Source organism: Halichoeres trimaculatus, unplaced genomic scaffold (genome assembly GCF_033239565.1).
Source record: "Halichoeres trimaculatus isolate MK-OKI-2021-1 unplaced genomic scaffold, fHalTri1.1 fHalTri1_scaffold_19, whole genome shotgun sequence".
Lineage (NCBI taxonomy): Eukaryota > Metazoa > Chordata > Actinopteri > Labriformes > Labridae > Halichoeres > Halichoeres trimaculatus.
This window is the reverse complement of record NW_027437197.1, coordinates 20,595,336-20,621,666: the sequence shown is the minus strand read 5'-3', so window position 1 is coordinate 20,621,666 and position 26,331 is coordinate 20,595,336. Positions and strand designations below refer to the sequence as shown.

The following is a 26,331-nucleotide window of genomic DNA, read 5'->3' as shown; positions in this document are numbered from 1 at the left end:
AGGTAGTCAAGTGTTTACATGCTGCCAAAAAACTCTGTTTATTGCACACGAACACTTGGCTGTTAGCTAGTGTGCAATTACAGCAGAATTTTATGCCCATTTATTTCCCCTACACAGCAATTATTACAAAAAATGTACATACATCAAGTTTATATACAAACTGTTAAATGTCCTGACTCTCGTAAATTAAACCCTCGTAATATGAAGGCGTGTGTTCAAACTTTGTTGGCTCACTGAGGACACACTGTTTGGGTAGCATGAACTCACTGTCTGTAAACAGATGTAAAAATATTGTCCTTTCCTCACCATGAATATCTAATTTTACTTTTTAATAAGGGACAATACACTCTGAGCTGCTTTATGGAGTTTATACTCTATCAGCACTTTGGGTGTTGCACCAGCTGAGGTTGTTCCAATGTTAGCATTGGATGCGTTCAATGTCAATTTTTTTTATTTTAAAATAAAAATCCACATACCATAATGCCTTGACATACTTTACATATACCAATATAGTGCTGTTTGTTTATTAATGGTTGGTAGGGTCAGCTGTTGGCCTTTAAGTTTTCACTAACTGGCCAAATGACAGGAAAAACAATATTTTTGGTCAGTCCCAGTCTTCTAATTGAGATGTACTGAACCAAACAATGACACAACTTAAAGAGAATTATTGTTCTTTTTAGACTTTGTAATGTCCCTTTGGTGCCCCTGTTTACAAGATTTACAAGTTTTACAGCCCAAAAAAGAAAAAAAGACAGAAAAAAAAGAACTATTACTGTCACATTGGTGAGACAGTTATTTCAGCCTCTGTCTGTTACACTTAGTCTTAGATAAGATTAGATCCACTTTATTAATTCTGAGGTAAATTGTGTTGCCTGAGTGCAAAATGAAAAACACAAATTTCGTAGAGGTGAAATACAGAGTACAATGTGATACTAAGTAAAGAACAAGATATAAAATACAGAGCAGGTATCTATCAAATAAAACAAAGTGTTGAGTGTAGATTCACTACAAGTGTTCAAGTGAGAATGCAAATGCATAAAAGTCTCTAAAACAAGAAGAATAAGTAAGAGTGAACAGACGAGCGTCTCTTTCAGCTGCTGTCTCTTTAAGATTGCCCACTCCACAAACCCCCTTCCCTCTAATTGGCCAGCTTTTTAGGACGCGGTCACACCGGCAAATCGTGCCGTGCTTAAGCGTGCTTCAGCCCTAAAGCACGTTTTGAATGGCCAGTGTGACCGCAACCGTGCCGTGCTTGAGCACGATTCACTTCTCTGCTTCGGCACGGTTTACTTCATGGACGAGCACAAAGCACGCGGACAGCGCGTGTGAACCATGACGTACGATCACCACGACGTACGATCACCACGACGTACGATCACCACGACGTACGATCACCACGACGTACGATCACCACGAGCAATCACCTCAACAATCATTTTGTACAAAGCAGGGGTTTAGTGTGTCAGGCCAAAACAACTTACCATGGGTCTAAAAGTCTCTAAAGTTGTAGCAGTGCTCTCTGTGTCTCATTGTGCTGACTCTGATGAGATCGCACTTCATGTAAACAGACGCTTCATGACCACAAAGGCGGGCCATGCACGTGTGTGATACCCACTAAAGTCTGGTTCATATTGGAGTAGTGTGACTGCTGGCCGTACTCTCCAGCGGGGGAATGGTGCTGCGGGGGGGCAATCTTGCTTAAGCATGGTTTGGTTTGGATGGCCAGTGTGACCTTTAGAGGCCCATTAGAGGCAGAGCCATGGTCAGACCTTGGTGTTTAAGGCCCAACCCTTATCACTATCCAGTTCAATCCTTGTCGATCATTTTAGCAAGTCTCATCAGGATCTTGAGAAGATCTCATGCTCAGTTTTAGAAAGAAATGTTTTGAGCAGTTCACAGACATACTCCAGGACTTTGACATCATATGAGTAGCGATAGTCTGCACGTTAAGTTGGAACATCCAGCATTGTTCCTTTACATCATTGTTTAAAATAAAGGAAAGCACAATACCCCCTCTTTAAGTTACAAACTAACTTCAGCATATGGTTTGGTGCGACTTCAAGCCCTTACTGAAGACACGACCAAACCAGAGCTGGTGCAACAGGCAACAGGTTGAAAAAGACTGTAAATGTTCCTTTCACTTTAACAACCCACACACTGTACGTTACCCTACTTATTACTCAAAGAAACCTATAATTCTAAATTGAATATTAATTGAATTTAAAGGCTATATTGATTTAAAATAAAAATGCTATTTCATCTCCTAAAATTTCTGCTTCTTTGTTGAGGTTTTCAGCTTCGTCATAGTCATTCTGATAACATTTTCTCCCCCACACAGCATCATATCCCTCACTGTGCTCTGTTTAGTGTTTATTTCACATGCCATCTTTCATTTGGTGGATTTCTCCCTCTTCGCCTGCAGCTTTTTCTGTCTTTTAACCTCTCGTTTTTTTCTCCACTGTTTGTTTTGTTCTGTCTGGTCATTTTCCACCCAGTGGACGGACTAATGCCAAACTAAGCAGACTTCTTTGAGCGAATTGATATGATTAAAGTTAGTCCTGTGTTTTTCCCCTATCTCCATGACATCTCCTCATTTTTAACAGCCACAGTCGAGGATTTTGGGTGGCCCATCAAAAAATGGGGGGATCCTGCCATTCCCTGGAAATCCCCGTGGCATCTCCACTATAAAAGTCCTTTTTTCAGTCATGTTAGCTGAATCTATAAACCTACTCCTTTGTATTTTAATAATTCATGCTGCATTCTTTCGTAAAAAATGCCGTCCAGTCAGTAAACTGATGTTCAACAGCTATGTCCTTATAGATTTGAGAACTCCTGCGTGTAATTCATGATGCACTTCGCCAGCATGCATTTTTCATGCTATAGAAATAGAGCAAGCTTCCAGCCTCCACTCTCCTTCACCGCAGGAGTCGAGCCTCCCATCGGCACCGAGCCACAGGGAGCTGATTGGACTAAATGTTGCAGGATGAATCAAGCACCGTTTCCTTTCCCCTCTGTGCCTTACTTTTGTTGTCGGGGTCATGTAAGCACAAAAGCACCCTTAATTTTCTCCCTGTGCTGTTATTTTGAAGGAGTGCTGAGATCAATAGGTGACAGGGGTGAAGGTAATGAAGAAAGAGATTAGCTGAGGCATGTGGGGTCATTTTGAGACAAGGTGCCTGAACATTTGAGGCTTAAAAAAAGGAGTTGTTTCGTTTGACTTAACACTTCAGTGTCAGTACATCAGTGGTTTGTGAGTTTAATGAGCCAATTATGTCGAGAAGTAATAGGCAAAGTTTAAGATCTCTGAACATGTTTGTTCATAACGGATGATTGGCGGGCCCGTCTATCCACAACTAAACCACTTGCGTGAAGTGTTGCTGTTTAAAAACGGCTCCTAATTGGGTTTACTCACACTTTATTCGTCCAGCCTCTCCTCTCTCCATCTGCCCCGTGTTTTATTATTGGAGAGTTACAGTGAAAGTAATAACGCAGAGGAACAATCTTAATTGGGCTTGAATGTAGGTTTCCTGCAGGCGATAAAGTCGAACGTGGGTGAGTGTGATAGCTTTCACAGCGTCGCGTTTGAAGGCTATATTCAATTATGGGCTACTTGTCAGATGGAATAAATCATTCAGTCACTGTAATGCATAATGCAGTCAAACAAAACTTTACAGTGAGAAATATTCACAGGCTGGAGGACTAATGACTGAGGTGGTTTTGGCTTTGTTGCCTTATCATCAAGTGTCAAAGTCTATCATTGGCAGGGAAGAAAAAGAGACACCCAAACAAAGTAAGACTTTAATAATGAGGGTTTGAAAGCCAAGGTTCAGGAGCCTGTCCAGACTTTTTAGACTGAGGGGCTGGAGTACTAGAATATAAAATATAGAAATACCTCTGGAGATTTATTTACCTTTCCTGTGGACCTACTTTGACAACTCACATTTAAAATGCAACATAACAGAGCAGCAGAAGCATTTCACTTTTCCATGTGAGGGTCTTTGAGGACTTAGAGGAAGACTTTTAAAAATGAAGGGTAAAATCACATAATTGAAAAGACAGATGCTAAACAGCAAAGTGAGTTGAGGTGTCTCCAACCAGCTTAACTCACAATCTGGGCTAAGTGAGGCGCTCAGTCCCTTCATTTTCAAATATGTTTTGGTTGGAACTGGAATCCAACCAATCATAAGCCCCATTTCTACCATGCAGTTCAAACCGGTTCGTCTGGGCATGGCACGCATTTTACGGCGTTGCCACTGACTGATCCTGGGACAGATCCCAAAATAACCAAGACGAGACGTCCCACTTATTGGGAATAAGCGGAAACATCCGGTTAGTAAAGATGAAGCCTATGCGGAAGTGCTTAAAGTCACTGTTCATCGAGAATCTGCTTGAGGCTGGCTGCAGAAACACGTACACACCCAGCCATAAAAACTGAATTCTACAGCATTAAAAAGCACATTTAAAGCCTGGTTCAAATAACGGCTTGGGTCTGAAACGTTGATTTCTCTATTGGCACACACTGTACAGTGTGTGAATTTTTTTCTATCTCTGCGGTTTAGAAGGTATTAGGATCGTTTGATTTTCCAATCAGCTCAGATCATGTGACTGCCGGGCACCTTGTAACTGCTTGAAGAAAAACTCACAGCCGGTGTCATAGCAAATGTGGCTGGATTGGCTTCATTTCATGGTTTCAGGAACAGACGAGTGACATTGTGGATGCTTCGTCCATGTTTTTAACAGTCTATGGTTGGCAACCTTCCGTTGGGGTGCCAGATCCGCTCTTAGAAGGTGGAGCTACGACACTGCAGCCCATTGATTGGTCACAAGAATCGTCACTTACCATGCAACATTGGCTGCATTTCTCCTGGCAGCACACAGACTTCTGAAACAAAGCTCAATTTTGCTTTGTTACAAAGAGTCACATGGAAATCACAAAGAAGACAAATTGCTAGATGTCTTCCAATCGTTGCTCTTAGTTTACTGTGTTGCGTTTTTCTTCTTTGTTGGATTTATTAGCGGGGTACACTGTGTTGTGCTACTATGGCATCATGCTGTTGTTTAACTGATGCAGCTATCGACATCCGGCTTACACACTGCCTACCACAAGGGGGCACAGTTGGCTGTGGAAACGCAAGCAGGACTAAGTTTCATTGAGCCAACCCGACCAAACCGTACTGATCTAAACCAGACTGCATGGTGGGAACAGGGCTATAATTTCTGCTCTCAGTCCCTTTCAGAGCCAAGAAATCCTGCAGGCAGACATGCTATTATTTAAAAAGAGATCTTAGCTTTCCTAGCACATGTGTTAGTATGATAAATGAAGGATTAGCAATAACAATCAGTCCATTTACATGCAAGCAGAGGTCAGACTAAGGTCATAGCTCAATCAATCAATAAAGTCACAGTGAGGATCTAGTACTGTCTGTGTATACATGCAGAAAAAAGAATGGGTGGCGCTGTGTCCTTTTTTGACAAGCAAAACTGTTTGCGTTTAAAACTAGTCCCAGTTCACCTGAAGAGAAAAAGGCATTCTAATGACGATGGCTGAGGTGGATGGAGCTGTAGCTCTTCATGTTTCTCACATATGGCTCCAGACTTGTTGCTCTCTTCACAGCGACCCTATTTATCACGGTCATGTACTTCCTGTTCCTGGTGAAATTTGCTTGAGCTGAACACCGAGGCATACTGAGACATGCCAAGTCCTGCCACATTCACCCGCAGTCCAATAGAGCATATACATGCACGTTTGAATCGGATAGCAATCGCATTATCCATGTGTGTTGATTGAGCTATGCTCAGTCCATTCTCAGTCTGACTAAGCTGTTTACATGCACTTAAATAGTCTGATCTTATGCTGTTGCATTTCAGTCCAAATAGTTTAGTCGAACAGAAGTCCTTCCTCTGACAAGACAAAACAGCCAATCACAGGCTGTGTCCGAAATGGCATACTAACATAGTAACATACTACATGGTCGTTGTGTATATACTGTATACTACATACTATAAGTATGATTAGAGTGCCAACCGTTTACACCGTAGTATACTACTCGGTTTCCCATGATGCATTTCAAAACCTCCGACGCCAAAAATTGGAAGCACACATAAGTCTATGGAAGCACACCAGGCTATCAAGTATCTCTGTTGATTCGCCACATTTGAAAGTTTTAAGAACATTTTAGGCGAGAAAGTCATCACGTAGAATACCAAAATGTGGTCATTTGGGCCATAAAACGCACGGATACAAATGTAATTTCGGCATTTCGGACATTCTGTTAAGCGCGCCAATATGCTATCGAAAAAACTTCCTGTCGGCTCCAAAACAAGAGCCCAATTTACAAAAGCGTTAAAGAACTTAAAGGAGATAATAAAAGATGCATTTATTTTGAAAACGGGAAGTTTGCTAGTGGCTGATTTTTAGTTTACACCGGTTTCAAGACGAATTCATCACTCTTCAAAAAATTAAAAAATGTTTACTGCTCGCAGACACCGAAGATGATCCGTCCGTTGCCTCAGGCACTTTATTTCTATGTACTTACGTTTAGGTTTCCCTGTAGAGCTAAGTCCATTTTAGTTGCTTCTCATCTTGTCATCTCATTCACTATTTATGTTTATAAATACCGGGCTTGCAATGCATTATGGGGCGTGTCAGTGCGACTAGTATGCCCACCTCCCATACTTACAATTTTTACCGATATAGTATCCATCCGGGTATTTCTTGCGCACACAATCTTTGCATACTATTTAATGTGAACGCACTACACACTATTTTTGACGTCACACTTAGTATGAGTAGTATGTTAGTATGCCATTTCGAACACAGCCACAGTCTAGAATCTTGGGGTGGCCGACAGTAAGAGGCCCACTGCCACCCTAGACACCCCTTTAGATACACCCCTGCTATGAGCTCAACTTAGAATCTGCTGGCAATGTGAAGCTTTTTCTGAGCTAATGGTCGACAGTAAAAGGTCACACTGAATTTTAAGGGGCAGTGGAGTGACTAAAACCTGTGATTCATTTCTGGAAGAAATCACAATGTGTTTAAACGGTGTCACTGACTCTGTGGTTAAAAATTATGTGAGGATTTAGCTGAATATTGCATGAAAACATTAAACTCACTTTGGGAAAAGAAATCTATTAAGGTGTATTACTTTTTCAAAAAATGGATTACACACCAAGTGCTTCCAGGAAATGCAGTGAAAAATGCTCTGCCACCTCTTATTGAAACTGACAGGTAGGTCTGAGGCCAACTGTCCCCTCAAGGACAAACATCCAACATCTGAACCTGGAGAGCTAAGCTGCTGTAAAAGCAGAATGTCACACAGCAGCAGCGACGACGTGTTTACAAAGGGAAACCAAAGATCAGCAGAGGGAGGAGGGTGCTAACTGAAAGGAGACAATTTCCAAACAGACTTGTCATTTAAAGTGTTTCTTTGAGAATTTTCGCACATATTTAGCATGTTTCTGCACACAAACTTGTCAAAACATGTCTTAAAATGTGTCCTTCCAAGGTTGGTGAGATGAAGTCGTTAAACTCCAGGAAAAAAAAATGACACACCTGCTAAAACTTTGATCACAACAAGTTGGGACTTTTCAAAGCTGTTGCTGGCGTTGCTGTGTCATCAGTCTGGGGGAATTATTCATTCTAGCTCGGCTCAAAATATGCTTACCATCTGCTCCATTTTATCCCAGTGCCTGCCTGCCTCATGTTTAATGTATCTGTGCTAATGGCATTATCTGTGTACAGTACAATGGCTGTGTCCACATCAGGAAATCAGCGATGAAGGGAGGAGACCTGGATTGTATGAATGCCTTCAATACAACCTTTTATGTGCATCATTTGCTTCATTGCCTCTAAAGTGAGAATGACCATGAATAATCACCTCTCTGGAATTCATTACATGATTTGAAGGTCATTATCATTTCACTATTTTCTATTCATATCTCATTATCTAGCATACGTGTGACACATTAGCTACATATCAATAATTTGACCACTGCAGCAGAATTTACGATCTATTTAAATCCTCTGCAGTGTCGCTCAAGTATGACTCACTTTAATGTGATTATACCCCTGAGAAATATATATGAGGGACATATGGAAGACACATTTACTCGTTCTGTACATTCACACATGCATGCACATCAACACATACACCCACGCACACACTTCACCATACACACATGATCATAAATCAAACAGAGCGCAGAATCTTGCAAACAAGCTGTCTCTCAGAGCTGCTTGTGTAGCTTTCTGAAAAGAGCCTGACCTTCCTCTGACAAATTATCACCATGTAGGGAAAAAGGCTTTCAACAGCAGGATTATGAATTTTAAGTCCTTAAGGCCTGTCACCCCTGGAACTGTGTGTGTTAAAGATAAAGCAAGCGAAGTCAAGAGGGAAGAGCCAGAGGCTTTAACAAAGTTTGTAGGGGCCAGGGAGATTTTAGCAAAAAAACTTGTAATCTTTCTCGAATTATAATTACAAAGTCATTCTTTCTAGAGGGACACAAATTACATCTTAAAAGCATTTTTCCCCTTAACAAGCAGCCAAACCCCAGGATATTCAATTTGAAATGATTTAAAAGGGGCTGTGAGGACTATCTGGGAAAGCTGGTGTTTTATCCAGGATAAGACTCTATTTCCCATGAGCTCTTGCAACCACGGTTGTGAGGGGGGTAACTCTTAATTAGGCGTGTTTGTTTAGAAGCAAATGAAAGGAGAGCAGATCTTATTTTAAACATGTTTCTTTAAGACAGCTTTACAGGATACAATACGAAGAGGTTATGTGTTTATTCATAGTTACTTAGTGATATTGTTTGAAATGTCTATCTTATGTTTAACCTAAGTGAACCCTGGTTATGTCCTAACAGTGCTCATATACAAAATTCAACCTCACCAAACAGAACAAAAGTTAAAAAAATAACTTTTCTTAAAGAACAGTTGTTATTTAAGGTTCATGTGATTGCTTGGTCTTGTCCATATGCCCCAGTGTCTGGTACAGGCTCTTGTGATTTCAGGCATTGACTATTGAAGCTGCACGTCTGGTCTTTAGCCAGCCCAAAACAGCACACGTCACCCTGCTGTTGATCCTTCTTCACTGGCTTCCAGTAGCAGTTCCAATCAAATTCAAAGCTCTTCTTCTGTCTTACAAAACATTGACCTTGGGTCCCCCTTCCAGGTCTACGCTCCTACTGGCCCACTACACTCTGCTTGTGAAAGACGCCTGGTGCTCCCAGCCCAGCGTGGCTCTGAATCTCTAGCCAGACTCTTCCCCCGTGTTGTTCCCAAATGATGAATGAATAACCTAACTCTATACGATCCACTGAGTCCCTTTCTACTTAAAGAGATGTCTGAAGACTCATCTGTTCAGGGAAAACTTAGGCCCCTTATCCGACCCTTCTCCTCTTTGTCATCAGGAGGAGAATGAGTCAGAAGGTCTCAGACCCAGCTCTTAGTCAATATTTAGCACTGATTATGGAATGTTGTTGCGGTTCTGGTTATGGCTTTATTATTCTATACAAAAAACAAACAAACAAACAAACAAACTTGCACTTAATGGCAGCAATTGCAGCCGAATAACTTGTCGTTCTTTGTCCCACTAACTAGGTTTTCCTTCTGTCTAAATCTTTGCTTGTTTTGTCTGTCGCTTTGGACAAAAGCATCTGCTAAATTTAACTGTACAACTGTAGAACATTATCGCTAACAGCTGAGCCCATATTTTAGCCTTTAGCCTGGGCGCGATCACTCTCCAGTTTAGCTGTCTTCTGCTCTTCTGTACTTTTCCTTTTTGACAGTCCTGCTCCTGTGTCCACTAGCACGACAAAATAAATCTAGATAATCTTTTTTAGTAGAGAAAAACAGAGATGTCTCTTCTCACTGCTAAACTTCATCAGCAGGTGTGATGTTGTCCTGGAGACTAGCGTGGTAAATCAGACTTATTTGACCCAACTGGGAAGTTGAGAAATAGCATTTAGAAATAACCAACTCTGGCACTTATAATCTCATTTTAAGTTGTTGATTACGGTATATCTACAAGATCAGTTAGAAAGTCCTCACAGCCCCTTTCAAACACTAAAAATATACATGGACTCTTTGAGAGATTGGTATTTCTGTTAGAATAAAAAGCCCTCTTGGTTTAGCTGCTGCCATGAGTGTTTCATGTCGTGCCCTTCTTTCCTGTTTACTATCTGACTTACTCAATGAGTGTAGCTCCAGATGAACGATCCACCTCCGCCTCCTCATGTTCAACAAAAGAGATACAAGAATACCTTCTCCAACACACGCTATTTTACGTCATCCAGAGGAAGAGTCTGCACAGCAGGGATCAGCAGGTAATGACATCCTGCACCGACTTCAACAAACACATATTTAACTCACTGGTAAAGCAGACATCATCCCTCAAGGTGCTGCAGTCCACACTGAGCAGATAGGAGAGTGATGGGAGTTTAGAGACGCTCAGGTTAACCATCAGTTTATTATGCTTTATGTGCAGTCTTTCTGCAGGGTCACAACACATCGCACTCAGGCATATTGTTCCTGTCAGAATTTGTTGGAATCTTTGTCTGGAAGCTTTTAACTTTGAATCTCTTCAGACTGAATGTCCTGATTGCTAAATAGTTTATGTGAATGGTGTCAAAAGTGCTGCCAATCCATTTTCTGAATCAATTTAATGATTTCTTTGAAATGCCTCAGCTCTAATTACACATTTTCTTCCTCCACTGTTAAACTCAAGTATTATTCAAATGACTGATACCCTAGTGTCAGGAGATCTATGCCACTTCATACTATATTTGCAAATGTTTGGCTCTGGACACAGAAAATCTTCTCTGTCGCCAAATCCTCAGCGGGAAGAATTTCAAATGCTCTCTGTGATGTGCCAAGCCAATCTTTCAATTTATCGTCTAATGATAGCCACTCATATCAAAACATATTTGAATATGTGTGTTTTTCCGTTTGTGATCTGCTGCCGAGGAAACGTTGGCTCTGGACGCGCGGCCTGTAGGGGCCACATCAAATGGCTCTGGCTTTGAGGAAGATGAGAAAGCAGCATCGTCTTAATCTTTTGCTCCCAGAAAAGGCCTTTGCAGCTACCTTTAATCACCTCGCTGCGAGTTCTCACTGCTGACTCATGCTTCCTCGTTTTCATTTTATCCTCGCCCAAAGAGAAGCACATGGCCTTGAAAGTAACCACAACGGACAGCTGAGGTGGCTCATTAACACGAGATATGCCCAGGTCCAGGAAATTAGACTTCTAATGGCTTAATCAAGACACAATGCTGGGTTACAATGCTGAGAAAGAAACTGCAAAACGACTGCAGCTGCGTATATTTCAGAAAGTACCTGTGAAGCTGTCTCATTATACAGTTCTCTCTTTGAGATCAGTGTAGACTTCAGAGCGGTGTTTGTTAGACACGAAAGGTGCTGTGACATTGTGATCTTTCACTTTTTGCGATGATGAACACATTAGCTTCTTTCACACATGCACCGCTGTCCTGAAAATAGCTTTTGCAGATGCTCGCCTCATCCAAACTGATTCACCCTGACTTCATGCAGATTCGTCTTTCCTGCCAGCCCCCTCTGGTGAAAAAAAAAGTCTGCGTGAACTTAGAGGGAGCTGATGTGTGAACGCAGCAGGTAATAGTCTGAATCCTTCTCTGTGAGTGAGTGGGCGGGTTAATGCTCACGTTCACAATGAGCAGAGTTTGCTGCTTTTCTTAGCTTCTTTGTTTTGATGTCTTCATGCATGTTGTGGTGATATCCAGTCAGTTTTTCAAGTTGTGACTGTACATCTAACTGAGGAAATATCTGGAAAATACTGGGGTCTGGAAATTGTTCAGAAATTGTCATAAGTTCAGGTAAGAAAGGAGCAAAGTGGAAAAACAAGCCCTGTTTAATCACTGCTTGATCCAGCGACTAATCTGATAAAATACACAATGGGTCCAAATTTGTTGCGTCAGCTTAGATTGCAGTCATTGCTAGAAAGCTGTAATCATAGACTGTATATAGAACCGAGAGCCTGGCTCCACCTTTTACCACCTTACTGTGTGTACTGTGAAGCCAGAATACCCCGCAGAGAATCTGTGTGGACCCGGGTGAAGAAAAAAGTCTAATTTCTTTCTCTCTAAAGTCTTAAAGGTATAATTGGTAGTTTGATTTAGATAGATTTTTTGTTATACCGGTTAAAATGATCTATATGTCCCAATGGTAAGCAATACATGATGTGCTCTTAAATGAGAGCGAATAATATCCACAATCTACAGCAGGAGAAAACACAGGAAAACATCAGCCAATCATATCCATTAGGATCCAATCTGTTAAACCAATCAAATCCTGTCCTGCCGTATTGCCCTCCTCCTGCGCGTACATTTCACCGGCGCTCACTGCCCCTGACTCAATGCGTGTTCCTGAGTTTAGCGGTGTACAGTTTTGCACTCAGCAGAAGAATGACAGAGAAACTACCCATACCCTCATTACTGGTAACTGCTCCTCCGGCTAAACAGAGCAAGAAGAGAAAGACGGAGGCTTTCTTTTCTTGCTGTGTTCTCCTGCCCCTAACTACTGCCCCTCTCGCTCAACCTCTGGCCTGTACCCTCTGACCCGATGAGGTACTTGGCTCTGGGCTGTAGTCTGGATCAGAGTCTAATAAACTCTCACCACAGGGGCTCTGACAAGCAAAAAAAAAAAAGTGATATTTAGTAAGTCCTAGAGAAAATGTACATGTACTATTTGTATTATAGATTTACTCCTGATATCATGTCACAAATAGAAGTGGATAATGCTAGCACGACAGTTGGGAGTATTAACAAAAGTCATGTTTGTTTATTTGTTTTTTAGACAAGGGGAGGGGGAGGAGGGGCTAGGCGGAGTCCTGACGAGATGCTACATTCAAATTCATGCTAGTTTTCCAGGACTGCCAACCCTGCCTTTAACTATTCTTGGCTCTGCTTCCCGTCATATCTTACTATTCCTGAAAAAGCTAGACAAGAACAGCAGCTGTCCATCGTTGTGAAATGTGATCTAAAAACATGTTAAACCTGTTTTTTAATGTCAAATAGCAAATCCCTTCCCGTCCCTTCCTCTACGTAGCAAACATGGTGACCATTAAGTGTGAGAAGTGTCCACCGTTCCACACTCACCTTTTTGACTGTTTTGGGTGCCCCAGCTGAGAAATCAAAATGCATTGCATTTTTCCGTACTGTCAGTGTGAACACAGTTATGCACACAAAATAGGAAGTTTAAGTGCGGAAGTGTAAGTGCAGAAGTGTAAGTGAAGAAGTGTAAGTGCAGAAGTGTAAGTGAAGAAGTGTGCGGTAAAAGACAGCAAGAATTTGTGACCTATATTGCAGCCAGTTTTTGTGACGGCCTCACTTTGAGTTGTGACATACATTTTTTTCTGCAGTCTTTGGCTGTATTATCCCTCACAGCAGCAGTTTTTCTGGAATATCTAATTGAAATAGTTATATTAACACGCGAGTGACAGTTAAAGTATAAAAAACAAAAATATACACAAAGGACTAGGGATGCTTCGATACAGAGCGGTGGTATCTGTTATCTGTGTATCGGTATCCCTCAAAGCTGGATCGGTATCAGTGGGAAGAGATCCATGTTGCCAAGTCAGGCTGACAGCTCTGTGCAATTTTTGTTTTTAGTTTTTTTTACCAGAAATCTTTGCTACTTGATTTTAAATGTTTCCTCTGATGCACCTGCTTTGTTTTTAGCTGCATTACCAGTCAACAGGAAATTATTTGGAAAGAACTTGTGTACATCCTAAAGAATTGTTTTGATGGCAAACATTTAAATATTAGTAACACTTTACTTTAAAAGTCTGCAAATTTCATCGTGCTTAGGTAATAATTAGACAAAGTTTCTTCTTATTTCTCTAAAATTGCTCCTGAAATTTCATGAGTATTTGGTGAAAACCAGCACATAACTTCTGTCCAGATTCTGTTTTGGAGTGCGCCTGTACTCGCAGTGTCTATCACAATCAGGTAAGGCCAATTTACAACCACACTCTTGGTGAGTCATGCAAAACATTATAGGCCTAATTATAAAGGTTTATCATGTGATCTCAATAATGCATATCAACAAACTCTGTACTAAAGAACTTGGTGAAATTAAATATCAAATGGTTAATTATCAACTGCTCATTGGGAAATTAAATCATTCACTTCACATTTCAAAGGTAATTATCAGAGGAAACAATGAAGCTAACTTCTGTTTTCAAGAACTAAGCAGCTATTTATCACCTGCTTCTCTGGAAAAAGCAGATTCGTTGGGATACTTCTAAAAAAAATTTGTGGTGGGTCGTGATTTAATTTCAAATAAATTATTTGCTAATTGTCACCTTCTTACCTTGCAGTTTGGAGTAAATTTCAAAGAAACTGGAAAAAACAGTAACCTACCAATTGTGACTTGTGACAATAAATTTGGACATTATTTTAAAGAAGTTATGTGCTAATTTCAGAGAAATAAGAAAAAACTTTGTCTAATTACTACCTAATTGTGATGAAATTTGCAGACCTCAAATGTAAAGTGTTACCAAATATATTACCAAATATAGTTTAAATAAATAATAATTTCAGTAATTCCATCTACTTATTTTTTGCCTTTTACCCAAAACATTATCAGTCTTATCCCACAGTCAGGCATGCAGGTTATTATGTAACGACATAAAGGAGGAGAGGCTCTGAAGTACATTTGTGCATTTGAGAGTTTACATCAGCATAACCAGCAAACATCCACTTGTCACATTATGGTCATGAATTAAAATATAATCACTTTATAAAGTATCTAAGTGGCAATATTTACCGGTGCTAGAAGCTGTATTCTCAGTTACAGAATTACTGTAACTCTTGTACAACAGTGGCTCCAAATGTGATGTGTCAAGGGGGGCTAAACAAATTAAATATAAGCAAAGATTTGAAAAGAATCTTATCTCGGTGGGGTAATACTGGTGTCAGATTTCTTCCCTGCAGGCACTGACGCTAAAGAGCGATTAAGCATTCCAGATGACTGTCGATTCAGAGGAGAAAAAAGTTCTCTGCACACTCTGTTAACATCTTTCATTATCCCAGACACTTAATAAAATGGTTCTCACAGATACAGACAGTAAGTGATGTGCCATGTTAGGATAAAAGAGGGTTTTTTCCCTAATATGGGGAGGTAGGATGTTCTGAAATTTAACTAGATATCAGTCTTTTGCATTAGCAGAAATGTGCCTGGATTAATTCAGCGGGGGCTTCTGGCAGTTGGCTGAACACTATGCAGCAGGGAGTCACAAGAGGACTGCAACAGACTGTCAGTCTGCTGTGAAGTCAGCCAGATGGGAGACAACATCTCCTTCTCCTCAGGGGAGAAGCAGTGGACAGAAACAGGTGAAGAGAAAGCGAGAAAGAGTGAGAGGGAGAATACAAAGAGAAGTGAAAAAGAATTAGAGGAGCTAACTCCGGGTCTGACACATGGGTGTTTGGATGCTGCAGTCGAGCGGCAATCCCAGGTCCAGGTTAGCTTCTGGATGATGGGAGACGGAGTTCTGGGTGGAACATGAATAAAACAAAACATGGTGAAGAGGTGGACGAGCAGCAAGGTGAACTCGATGTGGTAAAACATGTTCTGCTCCTGAGAGGCTCCCTGAAGCATGCTGAGACTGAAGAGCCTCAAATTTATACATGCTGGGTTAGTTAGACTGGAGCAGGTGATGATAGAAAACCCTGCAGAAGAGGTATTTGTGTAAGAAAGGCTTTTAGAATAGATGCACTTACATATTTCTCAGGACAAAGACGGGGAAATTGATTTGAGGGTTAAAGAATGAGAATACAAAAACACTTATGGAGCAAAGACCAAAGCTTTAAGGTCTCCACCAGCCCACGTGCAGGCTCCTTCCTTCCTTCCACGGTGATTCAGAGTGAGATCTCAGGCGCAATTTCACAAGCCATCAGGAGTCATGATCTCCTGTCATGGAGAATATATACAGTCTGTCAGCCACATGATGAGCAGCCTTTATAAGGGCCATAAATTTCACAGCCGGACTCGGGGAACAACAATACATGTGATGCAGGGATTCTTCACTTGCCAGCAGCTAACCTTTGCCTCAGCTTGGAGCACTTCAGCTTTTTATAGATGCTATTGTGAACCTGTGATCCCAACTATTGCATTTAGATGTTAGCTGTTATGTGCATTATTCCTTTACCTGTGTTTTCCTGATTGAGGGCAAAACATGCTGCGTTATGCAACATTATGTTGTACGCATGCAGCTAGCTTATTAAAAGTGTCTATCAAAACCTGTGGGTGCACCTAATGGATTTCTCAGGTCATTCAGGCAAAGCTGTGATCACATGTCAGCATCTTTTCCCCCAGAGTCCTCACATTATTGCATCATGTTAATTCTCTCCTGTAAGACGTGTGCACAAAGCCCCGCTGTTACTACATCTTATCCTATGATTGTAGTCTATTAACTGCTGCACAATGGAAGAACAGGAGCAGTTTCAAATGCATCATAAATCTTTTAACAAAGCTTACATGGAAATGGCAAAAGCATATTATTAAAGGCGCCCATGAGATGGGGAAGTACTGTACAGTACATTCAAGAGGCGTTGCTAGGTAACCGCACTGCTGGGTGAGTCAATGAGCAATCCACAGGCTCTAAAGAGGGGCTACAATACAACAGACAGCCTCACAGCCACACAATAATCTCAGTCCACATGGTCATTGCAATTATGCTAATTAATATCATCCTTACAGCCACTCTGAAGGAAATCGTGGTGTTTCACTCAGCAATTTAAATCAGACAACTGGGGGGTGAGAACAGTTTCCTCCAGTAAGACACAGCAGGTGATAGACTGATCCGCCTGTGAGGATACAGAGGAGGAGAGTTACAGGGAGGGGACAGAGAGGAGGTTGTCACATGTTTAGAGAAAATATAAGAGTGTGTGAATTACAACAATGAGCATGCAGTAAAGGTCGGAGGAGTGTTTATTTAAGTACCAGACCTTATTTATCCTGCTTCATGTGCTATTTTCCATACCTCGCCTTTGCTGTGTGTTTGGATAAAACATGATACCACCCTTAACGCCTTGTATGATCAAAGGGGAAATGTCACATCAAGAGGAGGTGCACACACGCACACACACACACCAGGTAGAGCTGATAATGAGTCACCTTTAATGAGACACAGCTCTGCTGTCAGAGAACTCTGTCAGGAGCAGATTTCCACATTTTGATGTGGAACTCATGTGTCTTTGCTCTGTCACGGCGGCAAACAGTGTGTTTTTCACTTCTCAGCAATTGGCGACCCCATGCTGTTCGTACTGTACACCTGGAGCAGCAAGAGGAAATCTATCTTGTTGAAAGGTTTGTGAATTATCACATCTCGCCTGAAGGTTTAGTGATATCAGGGATTTGATTCACAGGCTTTGGAAGTGATAGATGAATATTCCTTCTGAAGATAGGTTACACACCCTATGCAATATGGATGGAGAGATTTAGTCTACACTGGGTCAAAAACTTCAGCTGATGATCTTTACATCTCTGGCTTTTGGTTTTTAAAACTAACATGTCCAAGATTTTCACATTTTACAGATCAGCATCCATGCAGTGTAATGTATTCACAAATTTCTTTGATTTTATCTTAACATATTTGTACAGTGAAGAATGTGTCTTAATATCTCCATGATTCACAAGCCATACCGCTGTGGCGTAAAAATATATCCTCTCCTATTTTCTGAATCATTCATAATAATGCCGTCTTGACACTTTCATTTACCTCCACACAAATCTCCAAGCAAATAGGATTATCCTGAGCTGTCTTTTCACCATCTTTTTCCTCTGTCATCAAATAATATGAAATCATTCACAAACAAAATCAGGACACAGCTTGTTTACATTTGCTGCTCTTCATAAAACTGGAAACCTATAGCGTGCACAACGAGAGGGGTGAGGGAAAAAAAGGAGGGAAAAGCAAAGTAATCCTTCATGAACACATGAAGGCACCATGGCTGCAGGATGTGAGCCTGTTAGCATCATGCATCTTCATTTGGAATGACAACAGTGGGCTTTTGTGGTGTTAAATCCAGGTGTATGAAGCAAAGCAACCAGCTTTTACAGAGTCAGGAATCATCAGCAGAAAAACAGGCTTTAAAAGACACATCAAGTGTTACCATTCAGTGATAAACAACATATTCTATTCTCATTAGTCTCATAATCTCCTCACAAGGTTGCACAGATTCAATTATTTTGATATCCTCATGCAAATTTGCTGCACCGATCTGTGACAACCATGTTCCAAACCAATTCTATTCATTAGATTTTCATTGTGCTGACAGTGTTTCTTTCCTGTTCAGCAGCGAGTTATTATATGAACATGTCACCCCGAGGTGCTGAAACTTTAATGACACCTGAGGCCTTATTGACACTGGGACTGTAACCACATTATGCCAGAGTACACAGCAGGCAGTGTGTTTTTAATGAATACAGACTGTCTTCTACTTGTTGATTGTGTTTATGCTGATTGCTTGTCTCAGTAATGCTGAGTAGAGTACCTTTTGAGCTGATTGCAGCTGTAACCATTACAAAGGCAACAGCACCATCTAGTGGAAAGAGGTGGTATTGTGAGTATTTGTCCCATTCCAGCCTTCAGACGTGAGTTGACATTTTCCTGTATTTTTTGGGGAAGCTTCATCAAAGAAAAATAGGAATAGCACTTTTTGAAAGTTGTTTTTCTTAACATTTTATCATAAGAGTCTCAAAGGTGGTAAAGTCAATGTTGATGTTAGGATGTCTTTGTCCACAGCTGGTCAAGGTTTCATGTGTGTTTCTTTTTTTGTCGTAGCCTATTTCTCTCATCTCCCACTCGCCTTCAGGCTGTTCAGTGGGAGATGCTCAGCTGGTGACCCCACAGCGATGCTCCCCACAGACCTCCGGCGCTTCAAACCATATGCCACGGGCCATTATGTGTCTCCTTCAAAGACAAAATGACAGCTTTATTCAGTTCATGTGAGGGTCGCAAGGTTCTTTGTGTAGAGAAGCAAAGGCATGGAAATATTTCATGTACAGATAGGTGTTATTTGCTGAAAATAAACCTTCTGATCCAAATTAATTCACATAAATATGTCACTATTACTTCAAACCAAAGAGTTGTTACTTGTGAGTTTCTTCTTTTTTTCTGAGATCTGTTTATAATCCTTTGTTTACAGGTCCAGTCCACTTGTTTTTCAGGCTCCTGCTCTTGTTTAACCCTTTAACCCATGGCCTTTCTTTCAGTCTCTGCCAGAAAATGACAGAACCAAATTGAGAGTCCATCTCTGCATAATCACTAGTATGTTAAAATGGAAGAAGTTGTGCTACAATGAATGAAAATAATAAAAATACATAAGCCCACTTTCTTTAAATATGATGAGACAGGCACGTTTTAATCCTAATCAGGATTTTAGCTTCTGTATTAAGTGCAGACATGATCTGCATTATCAGGAATTATTTCAAACATTCTGACTTTTCCTGTAGCGCCATCATGTGGTGGTAAGTTCTATCAACAATTTTTTTTTCTTTACAAAATAGCTTAAAAAAAACAAAAAAACAAAGATTACACGTGTTTGTTGTTTAGCAATTATAGCCCTAATAGAAAATCTCCTGAATAACAAACCATCAGTATTTGATGTATTCTACCTGGACACACCCATGGTAATTAGAAATGGCTGGCAGCCTTGTGATTTATGGTGTACCCTCCATTAGTGATGCTGATGAAATTGATCATACAGTAACTTTCTATCACCATATAAACTATAGAAACACCTTTCCTTACTTTGATTTTACAAATGAAAAGCTGTGATTCACACTTGAGAACAACATGCATCTGTTCAGTGAGACTTTTAAAGACTCCTCAGCTAGACAATATTGAACTTCAAAAGTATATTTCATAAATCTAGGAATCTATTATTTAAACTTGATTAAAATCTCTTTGAAGACAGAAATTTATTTTTTTTAAAAAAAGAAAGAAAAGAAAAATAATTACCATCAGTTAAATAGAAAATTGTATATTTTTTTTAGCTAACTTTTAGACACTGGGAGAGAAAAAATTTAGTTCTCAGGTCACATCAGTTGTCAGCTGAAGTGAGAGAAATAATTAGAAATAATCTGACAAAAATTAAGTGACGAGTGCAATAGACAGACCAAAAATAGTATAATAATAATATTACAGCGATTGTTCTGAAATCAGTTTGCCTGTATGATTTGTAACTGTTTTTAAGCTGATTTGTTGTATTTGTTATCATAGTTTGATATACTTATTATTATTTTCAGTATAGCACAAAACAAATAGCAATCTGTGTTTAATTTGTAGACCAATAATCTGTTTTCATTTTGTTTTATTTCATTTTATTTTGGGGCTCACGTGACGTTTTTGGATCAATCTGCACAGACTCACCTCACATCCGGTCTTTGAATGGCGCTATCCAATCAGACGCCCGCAATTAGGCTGCAGTTTCAAACGTTTGCTCACCTGGAAAAATTCCCAGGGAAGGATTTACACCAAGTCAATGCAATGGAAATAGGTGAGTGCTGTAATCAAGCTGCTACTTTCAGATTGTTGTGGGTGTAGGATTCTTTGAGTTCCTGCAAAAAGTTTGTGAAGGACTCATCAGGTACCTAGCTTACACTGCACGAAGTTTTGTCTTTGTTATGCTAACACATAAGCAGTAGCATCATTTGCTAGTTTTCTGTTGACACGTGGTAAATATCTTTGTGCAAGATGTAGATGTTTATTTTTAACGATCTTGTCTATTAAATAAGGTTTATTGTTTCTGGATATGTTTGTTAGGTTTGGGTCTTTGTTGAGGTTGAGGCCCATGGAGCCAAAGTCATGTTAGGTCAGTGGAAAAGTGTTTCCGGTTTCTGATCAGCTGAGTTGCCCTTATGTTGTTTTCATGCTGAGGATAGGGTTCAGCACTTACTGCCAATGATGTGAAACTTATTGTCTTTTGCATTCATAGTATCCAATTCATTCATTTACAACTTATGGTTGTAAAGTGCATGATTTTTTCCTTGATCAGCTTGGTGCACACCTGAACCATACAAATGATTTCAAGGAAATTTCCTCCTGCAAAAAATGTTATCCTTGATCTACATTTCGCAAAACTTGTCTTTCTTCAATGCTGTTTATCTGTCCAAACCAGTCACATCCCTGTGTTTAGTTGTATATCCTATTAGCACTAACAACATATGAGGCACTGCATCAAGATGAAAAAAAAATCTCTGCTGACTTGTAGAGCCCACCTTATCAAGAATCTTGACCTCTTGTCTTGGTATCTCACCTTTGAGCATTAAAAAACATGCTTTACCACTAATGGCCCTGCTTACTTTGCTCAGGTCATCTTCCAAACACTATGAAAACTACATTTACACAATCTTTGACCTGAGTGTCTGACTAATTAACAGTTTTTGCCTCATACCCTGTAACCTTTCTCCGTGTAGCAAGCTCTTGGCATCACCAAACTAAGAATCGTGTTGATTCTGGAAGACTTCAGTTCCAGGTCTACTTGATGAACTTTGTGTTCAACACTGTTGACTCAGATTATTGGCAGACAGTTTAAAAACAGTTTGAGCTTCCTGGCAGAGTCTGTATGTCTCCTCCAGGCATATTTGTCTGCAAGAGATTGAAAGAGATAAGAATAATGGCGGTGTGTTATGAAAAATAAAATACACTTCACCTCAGTTTGTGTCACCCAGGAGACAGCTGTTTCTCCTGAATTATCAAAATACAAATCTTAAGTTATATCCTACACCAAGCTGAGGTCTTTTACCTTAACTTAATGACATTGCTTATTTAGCGCCTCACCTTTGTCAACTGGTCATCAAAATGAGTGTGTCTACAGCCCCATTCAATAAGCAGTTTTGTTCTGCATAACTCTTTTATCAATCCATACACTCTTCACAGGGGTTGAATTTTTGTGTAACTTGCTTTGAAGATGTTAAAGTTACAAGACATGCAATTAAGGGCACAGATGACTTGACAGGCAGGCCAACTGTAGCTGTAAGCATGAAAACCAAAGGCTAATCCCAACATTACCTCTCTGCCTCCTGGTCACTAAGTAAGATTGAGTCAGTATTTCTGTTTCACCGACTGCTGTCAGTAGGCCTCAAAACTCAGCTGCAGAAACAAATGGATGACATCACTAAAACTGAGCCCATGTTGTATACAGTCTATGACAGGCGACAGGCATATCCAAGGTCAGGCCAATTGTGATAAGAATATGTTTACATTTACATTTTCTGTGAAGTATATATCTTGTTCATTTAAAGCCTTCTGCAACTTCAAGTTTTTTTTCTTTTCTCCTTATATATTTTACCCCTACTATTTTTTTTGCATGTATTTTTTTCCAACTAACTATTTAGGGCACTGAAAGGAGAGGCTCCCCAATCTTGTTGTGCATTATGTATAATGAAAATAAAGGCCATTCTGATTCTGATTCTAAGGTGCACAAACAAAAACAAAGTATATCTGTCAATATTGCACATAACTGCATTTGGACTGTGCACAAACTACTTGTATACAGCTTAAAGGGGACATATCATGCTTGTTTCTCCTTTTCACTATGCCAGACTAGGATGCCTGTAAAGCATTTCTGCCCTCAGTACAAGTCATTTAGTTCCTTCATTGCCCCACAATAGCGTTCTCAATATCCTCATTTTAGGCCATTCTGAAGATATCGTTGAAACGCTCTGTTTCCAGAATGACCTCCAGTAACCTCACAACATCACAGCCCTTTGTGCTCTGATTGGTCAGTTCTATCAGAGGGGCGGAGGGGGTAGAGCCAGGGGGCAGTTTTTGCTGCATGGCAGTATTTACAAAATCGCCACATTGAATGGGGCAGACCGAGCGAGTTTGCTGTTTGCCAAAACTTCACCGTAAGGCATTGATAGCACTAATAAAATGGCAGAGTGTGGGATACGTCCTTTTGTATTGGACCCCGAGTCAGACCCGGACGGTTCTGCAGCTCAGGAGGAAGAAAATCCACCTCGACACAGATCATCTCAGGACGCTTCAGTGTGGTGAGTCAAATCGGTACTGTAACATGTAGAGTTTATACGTTTATACTCGGCTCTTGGTGGGTGTATCCCTCAGTGGCAGTTGTGTGACTAACTGACTTCACAGAGGAGGAGCTGCTTTATCAGATTACTCCAATAAAAACAGAGGATCCTCATGTCGTCATGAAGGTCGAAATCTCAAAGCCAACTGGCAATGACCTATTTTCAGAGGCATCAAATCTCGTTCTAGGATATCAGAAAAAATACAATATCTCATTTTTTGAAAATTCAGGGGGTGAAAGGTCTTGTTTTCAAATTCATTATTTTATATTATATGTAAGTATTAAATCAGGGATCAGCATGATATGTCCCCTTTAAGCTCTGTGTGTTCTGCAGGAACACTTCCAGCTGACGTGTTTAAATGAATGTTTTCATCATGATGTGAAATTGTGCTTCATGAATATCAAGAGTTCAAACACACACTTTAGAGGACACAAGTCTAAATTAAAATTATGTAAAAGTGCAGAAAATGAAGAAAACGGCAGCTTATATTCTTAGAGGATCCAAAATATTTGGGACTAAAAGTTTTGTTTTCTGGTCAAAATAAAAAATGAATGTGAAAAACAATCTTGACATATTTTCACCACATTGCCCCCTAATGGAGAACACTTTTCTATAGAAGAAGCAGAGTATGGTGATATTTATGTAGGTTGTAACACTGCAGAAAACTAAGCACGTAAAATCTGATTCCATGAGAAAATTGAGGGACAGGTGAGTTTGATTTCAGAAGTTTGTAATGATGCACAATAATGTTTGACCACGCTTAGTGACTGTTTTTATCAGATATTGCTAAAAGAAATAGTTTAAAAATAAAGTATTCATACATTATTTTCATGGATAATGAATATGTCAGTAAGAGCTGCTGGCTCTGGGACATTTTCGCAAAATAAAGATGCTGTGAATTCTCTGTGCATTCCAAAAGATCTGTTCCTATATCCTTTTAAAGGCACTCAAGGCTGAACACAGAACACTGTTCCTGGCTTAAAGACTGCTGGTCTACAATTTAATTTTCAAATCAGTTATCTGCAAAAAGTATTACAATATAAGAATAATCCTGTATAGATAATATTGTAAACAACTGTCCCCAATATCTGATTTATATCAGCTTCAGTTTGTACCTAACCAAAGAATAAATTTTTACTCTTGCTTTATGTTTTACCTCATGAGGCTTCATCAGTTCTCTAACCATGCTTTAAGCACGAAGAAAGAGCTTTAACTGGCCTGGAGTCCACTTTAGCCCAGCTGCTCTTTGCGACCCTGGACGCAGTCTAGGTTTTGTCCACTAGATGTCAGCTGTCCCTCACATGTGAGAGGGAATGTCTCAGCTCATAGTTTTTTTCACAGTTAAACCAAGTATGATCAAATGTTCGGAAAATGATGACATCTTGTTTGATCTAAAAAATGTTTTTAAAAAAGATTTCAGGCTTCAGTGGAATATTTAAATTCAGTTTTTGCTGAAAAGAAACGGAAATATAATAGAAGTAAAAAATCAGAGTCATTAAAATTCAGGTAAAAAGTTCTCAAGCTAATAAAATCCAGGGTTGGGATTATTAAATGTATTTCTTTATTTAAATATTCTGACGAGGTGATGCTGATTGTTGCTTGTTGCCAGGTAATTTATGTCCTCTTTTCTTTTCACACAGCCACCAAAAGAGGGAGACATAACATCAGAGGTAGGGACAAACATCAGCTCTGCATAAAGTGCAAGTCTCCTTCTGTGTCTCTGTTCTTCCATCTCTGTAAACCATTAAGTTTGCAGATCAAATCAGTCTGCAGATTTTTGTTCATCTTGTTTTAGATGTAGAATTCACTTAATTCAGACAAATTCTTTGCGTTTTTTATTTTACACTTTCTTTGTGTCCTTGATTTTAATAAATGCGTTGCCTCCTTACTTTGTCTAAAGTTCATTAGTGAGAACCTGGCACAAAAAGTCATGTGTGACTGCAGTCAGAAGATGGCAATAGTGTCAGGGTATTGTTTGGCTGTCAGTGTTGGTGGGCTGGTGGAGCAGCAGCTCCGTGGTGAGCAGGGCTCCTTTCTGCCTGCTGGAGATCTTGTACTGGCTGCTTGAGTCAGCCCTAAGCCGCTCTCCCCATGCAGGGATCCCTTCACCAGCATTCACCTAAATCTGTCACACAGATTTGACACTGCGTCACTTGGAGTGCACTCTGAAATGACATGTATATAATGTGGAATATTGTGCACATTTACAGCCTGGACTTCCCTCAGAGCATCAACGCTTTTCTTGTTTTCAGCCTTTTTTTTTTACCATGTGGATAAAACAAGAACACAAATCTTCACATTTTTTAATCATTTTTTTATATTAACATAGATATTTTTCCTTGTTGATCTTACATTGTTTAATATATCTTTCTATTTTAACTGTTAAATTTATTTGTATTTTGCAGCTGAGATTAAATTTAGATTTTCTAAAATTATTCAGATAATGAAAGGCATTGTTAACCTGGTTATCGATTGATTGCATTTCAGCGTTTTTTTGTGAAAGCTGTGATACCAGGACTGGATGTTGTCTTTACGTTTCTGTGGCCAGTCAAAATTTTTACCGTCAAACTTTGGGCAGCTTAAGGCCATAAACCTAACAACCCACGTCAGCTCAAATTAGGCTCCTACCTATTTATGCGTGAGAAATTACCCTAAATGATGTCTCCTGACCGTCTCCCTGAGAGAAAACAATCCACACTGATACTGATTTTAGAATAAATTAAATTCAGCCTCCTTTTCAGATCAACACTGTGGAGAATTTAAACAGAATAAATTATTTAACACATGCAGTTTTTTTTTTTTTTGCATATTAACATATTTAATAGCATGTGTGTATTACCCTTTTGAAAAACATATTTGTGTTAGCATACAGGCAAAGTAAGGACACAGATTTGCTGTTTGTGTAGTATTAGTCACATATTAACTTTGATGATTCAATCCAGATTAAAAGCTTCCTCCTTATTCCAGTTTCTCCTCTCTTCCTCTGTCTAATTGTGTTTCCTCGATGCTCAGAGAAAGTTCTGCATTAAACAGCGAGCAGAAATCAGACCGAGTGCCCATCACCGGGGTTCACTTCTTCTGCCTCTTACGGCTTTGGCTCTGTCGCTTTCTTCTGCAGTATTTACTGGATAAACTGGAAGCAACTGGCCTTGGTGGCCAATAAGAAGGATTTTCACTCCCCAGCTGGTGTGGCTTTGCCTGTTTGTGGTGCATAAAGTGGCTTAAAAACTGGGTTGTTGTTGTTGTTGTTGTTG

The 26,331-nt window shown here is 40.0% G+C and overlaps 1 long non-coding RNA gene across 1 annotated transcript in view; it reads left to right on the top strand.

Annotated features, from left to right (window-relative positions):
- Nucleotides 1–20,461: 20,461 nt before the first annotated feature.
- Nucleotides 20,462–26,331, top strand: part of LOC141808781 (uncharacterized) — an 88,658-nt gene continuing 82,788 nt past the window's right edge. Inside the window, exons 1-2 of the long non-coding RNA XR_012599925.1 lie at nt 20,462–20,541; nt 24,718–24,747. This is a non-coding gene — a long non-coding RNA (uncharacterized LOC141808781). The remainder of the gene's footprint in view (nt 20,542–24,717; nt 24,748–26,331) is intronic.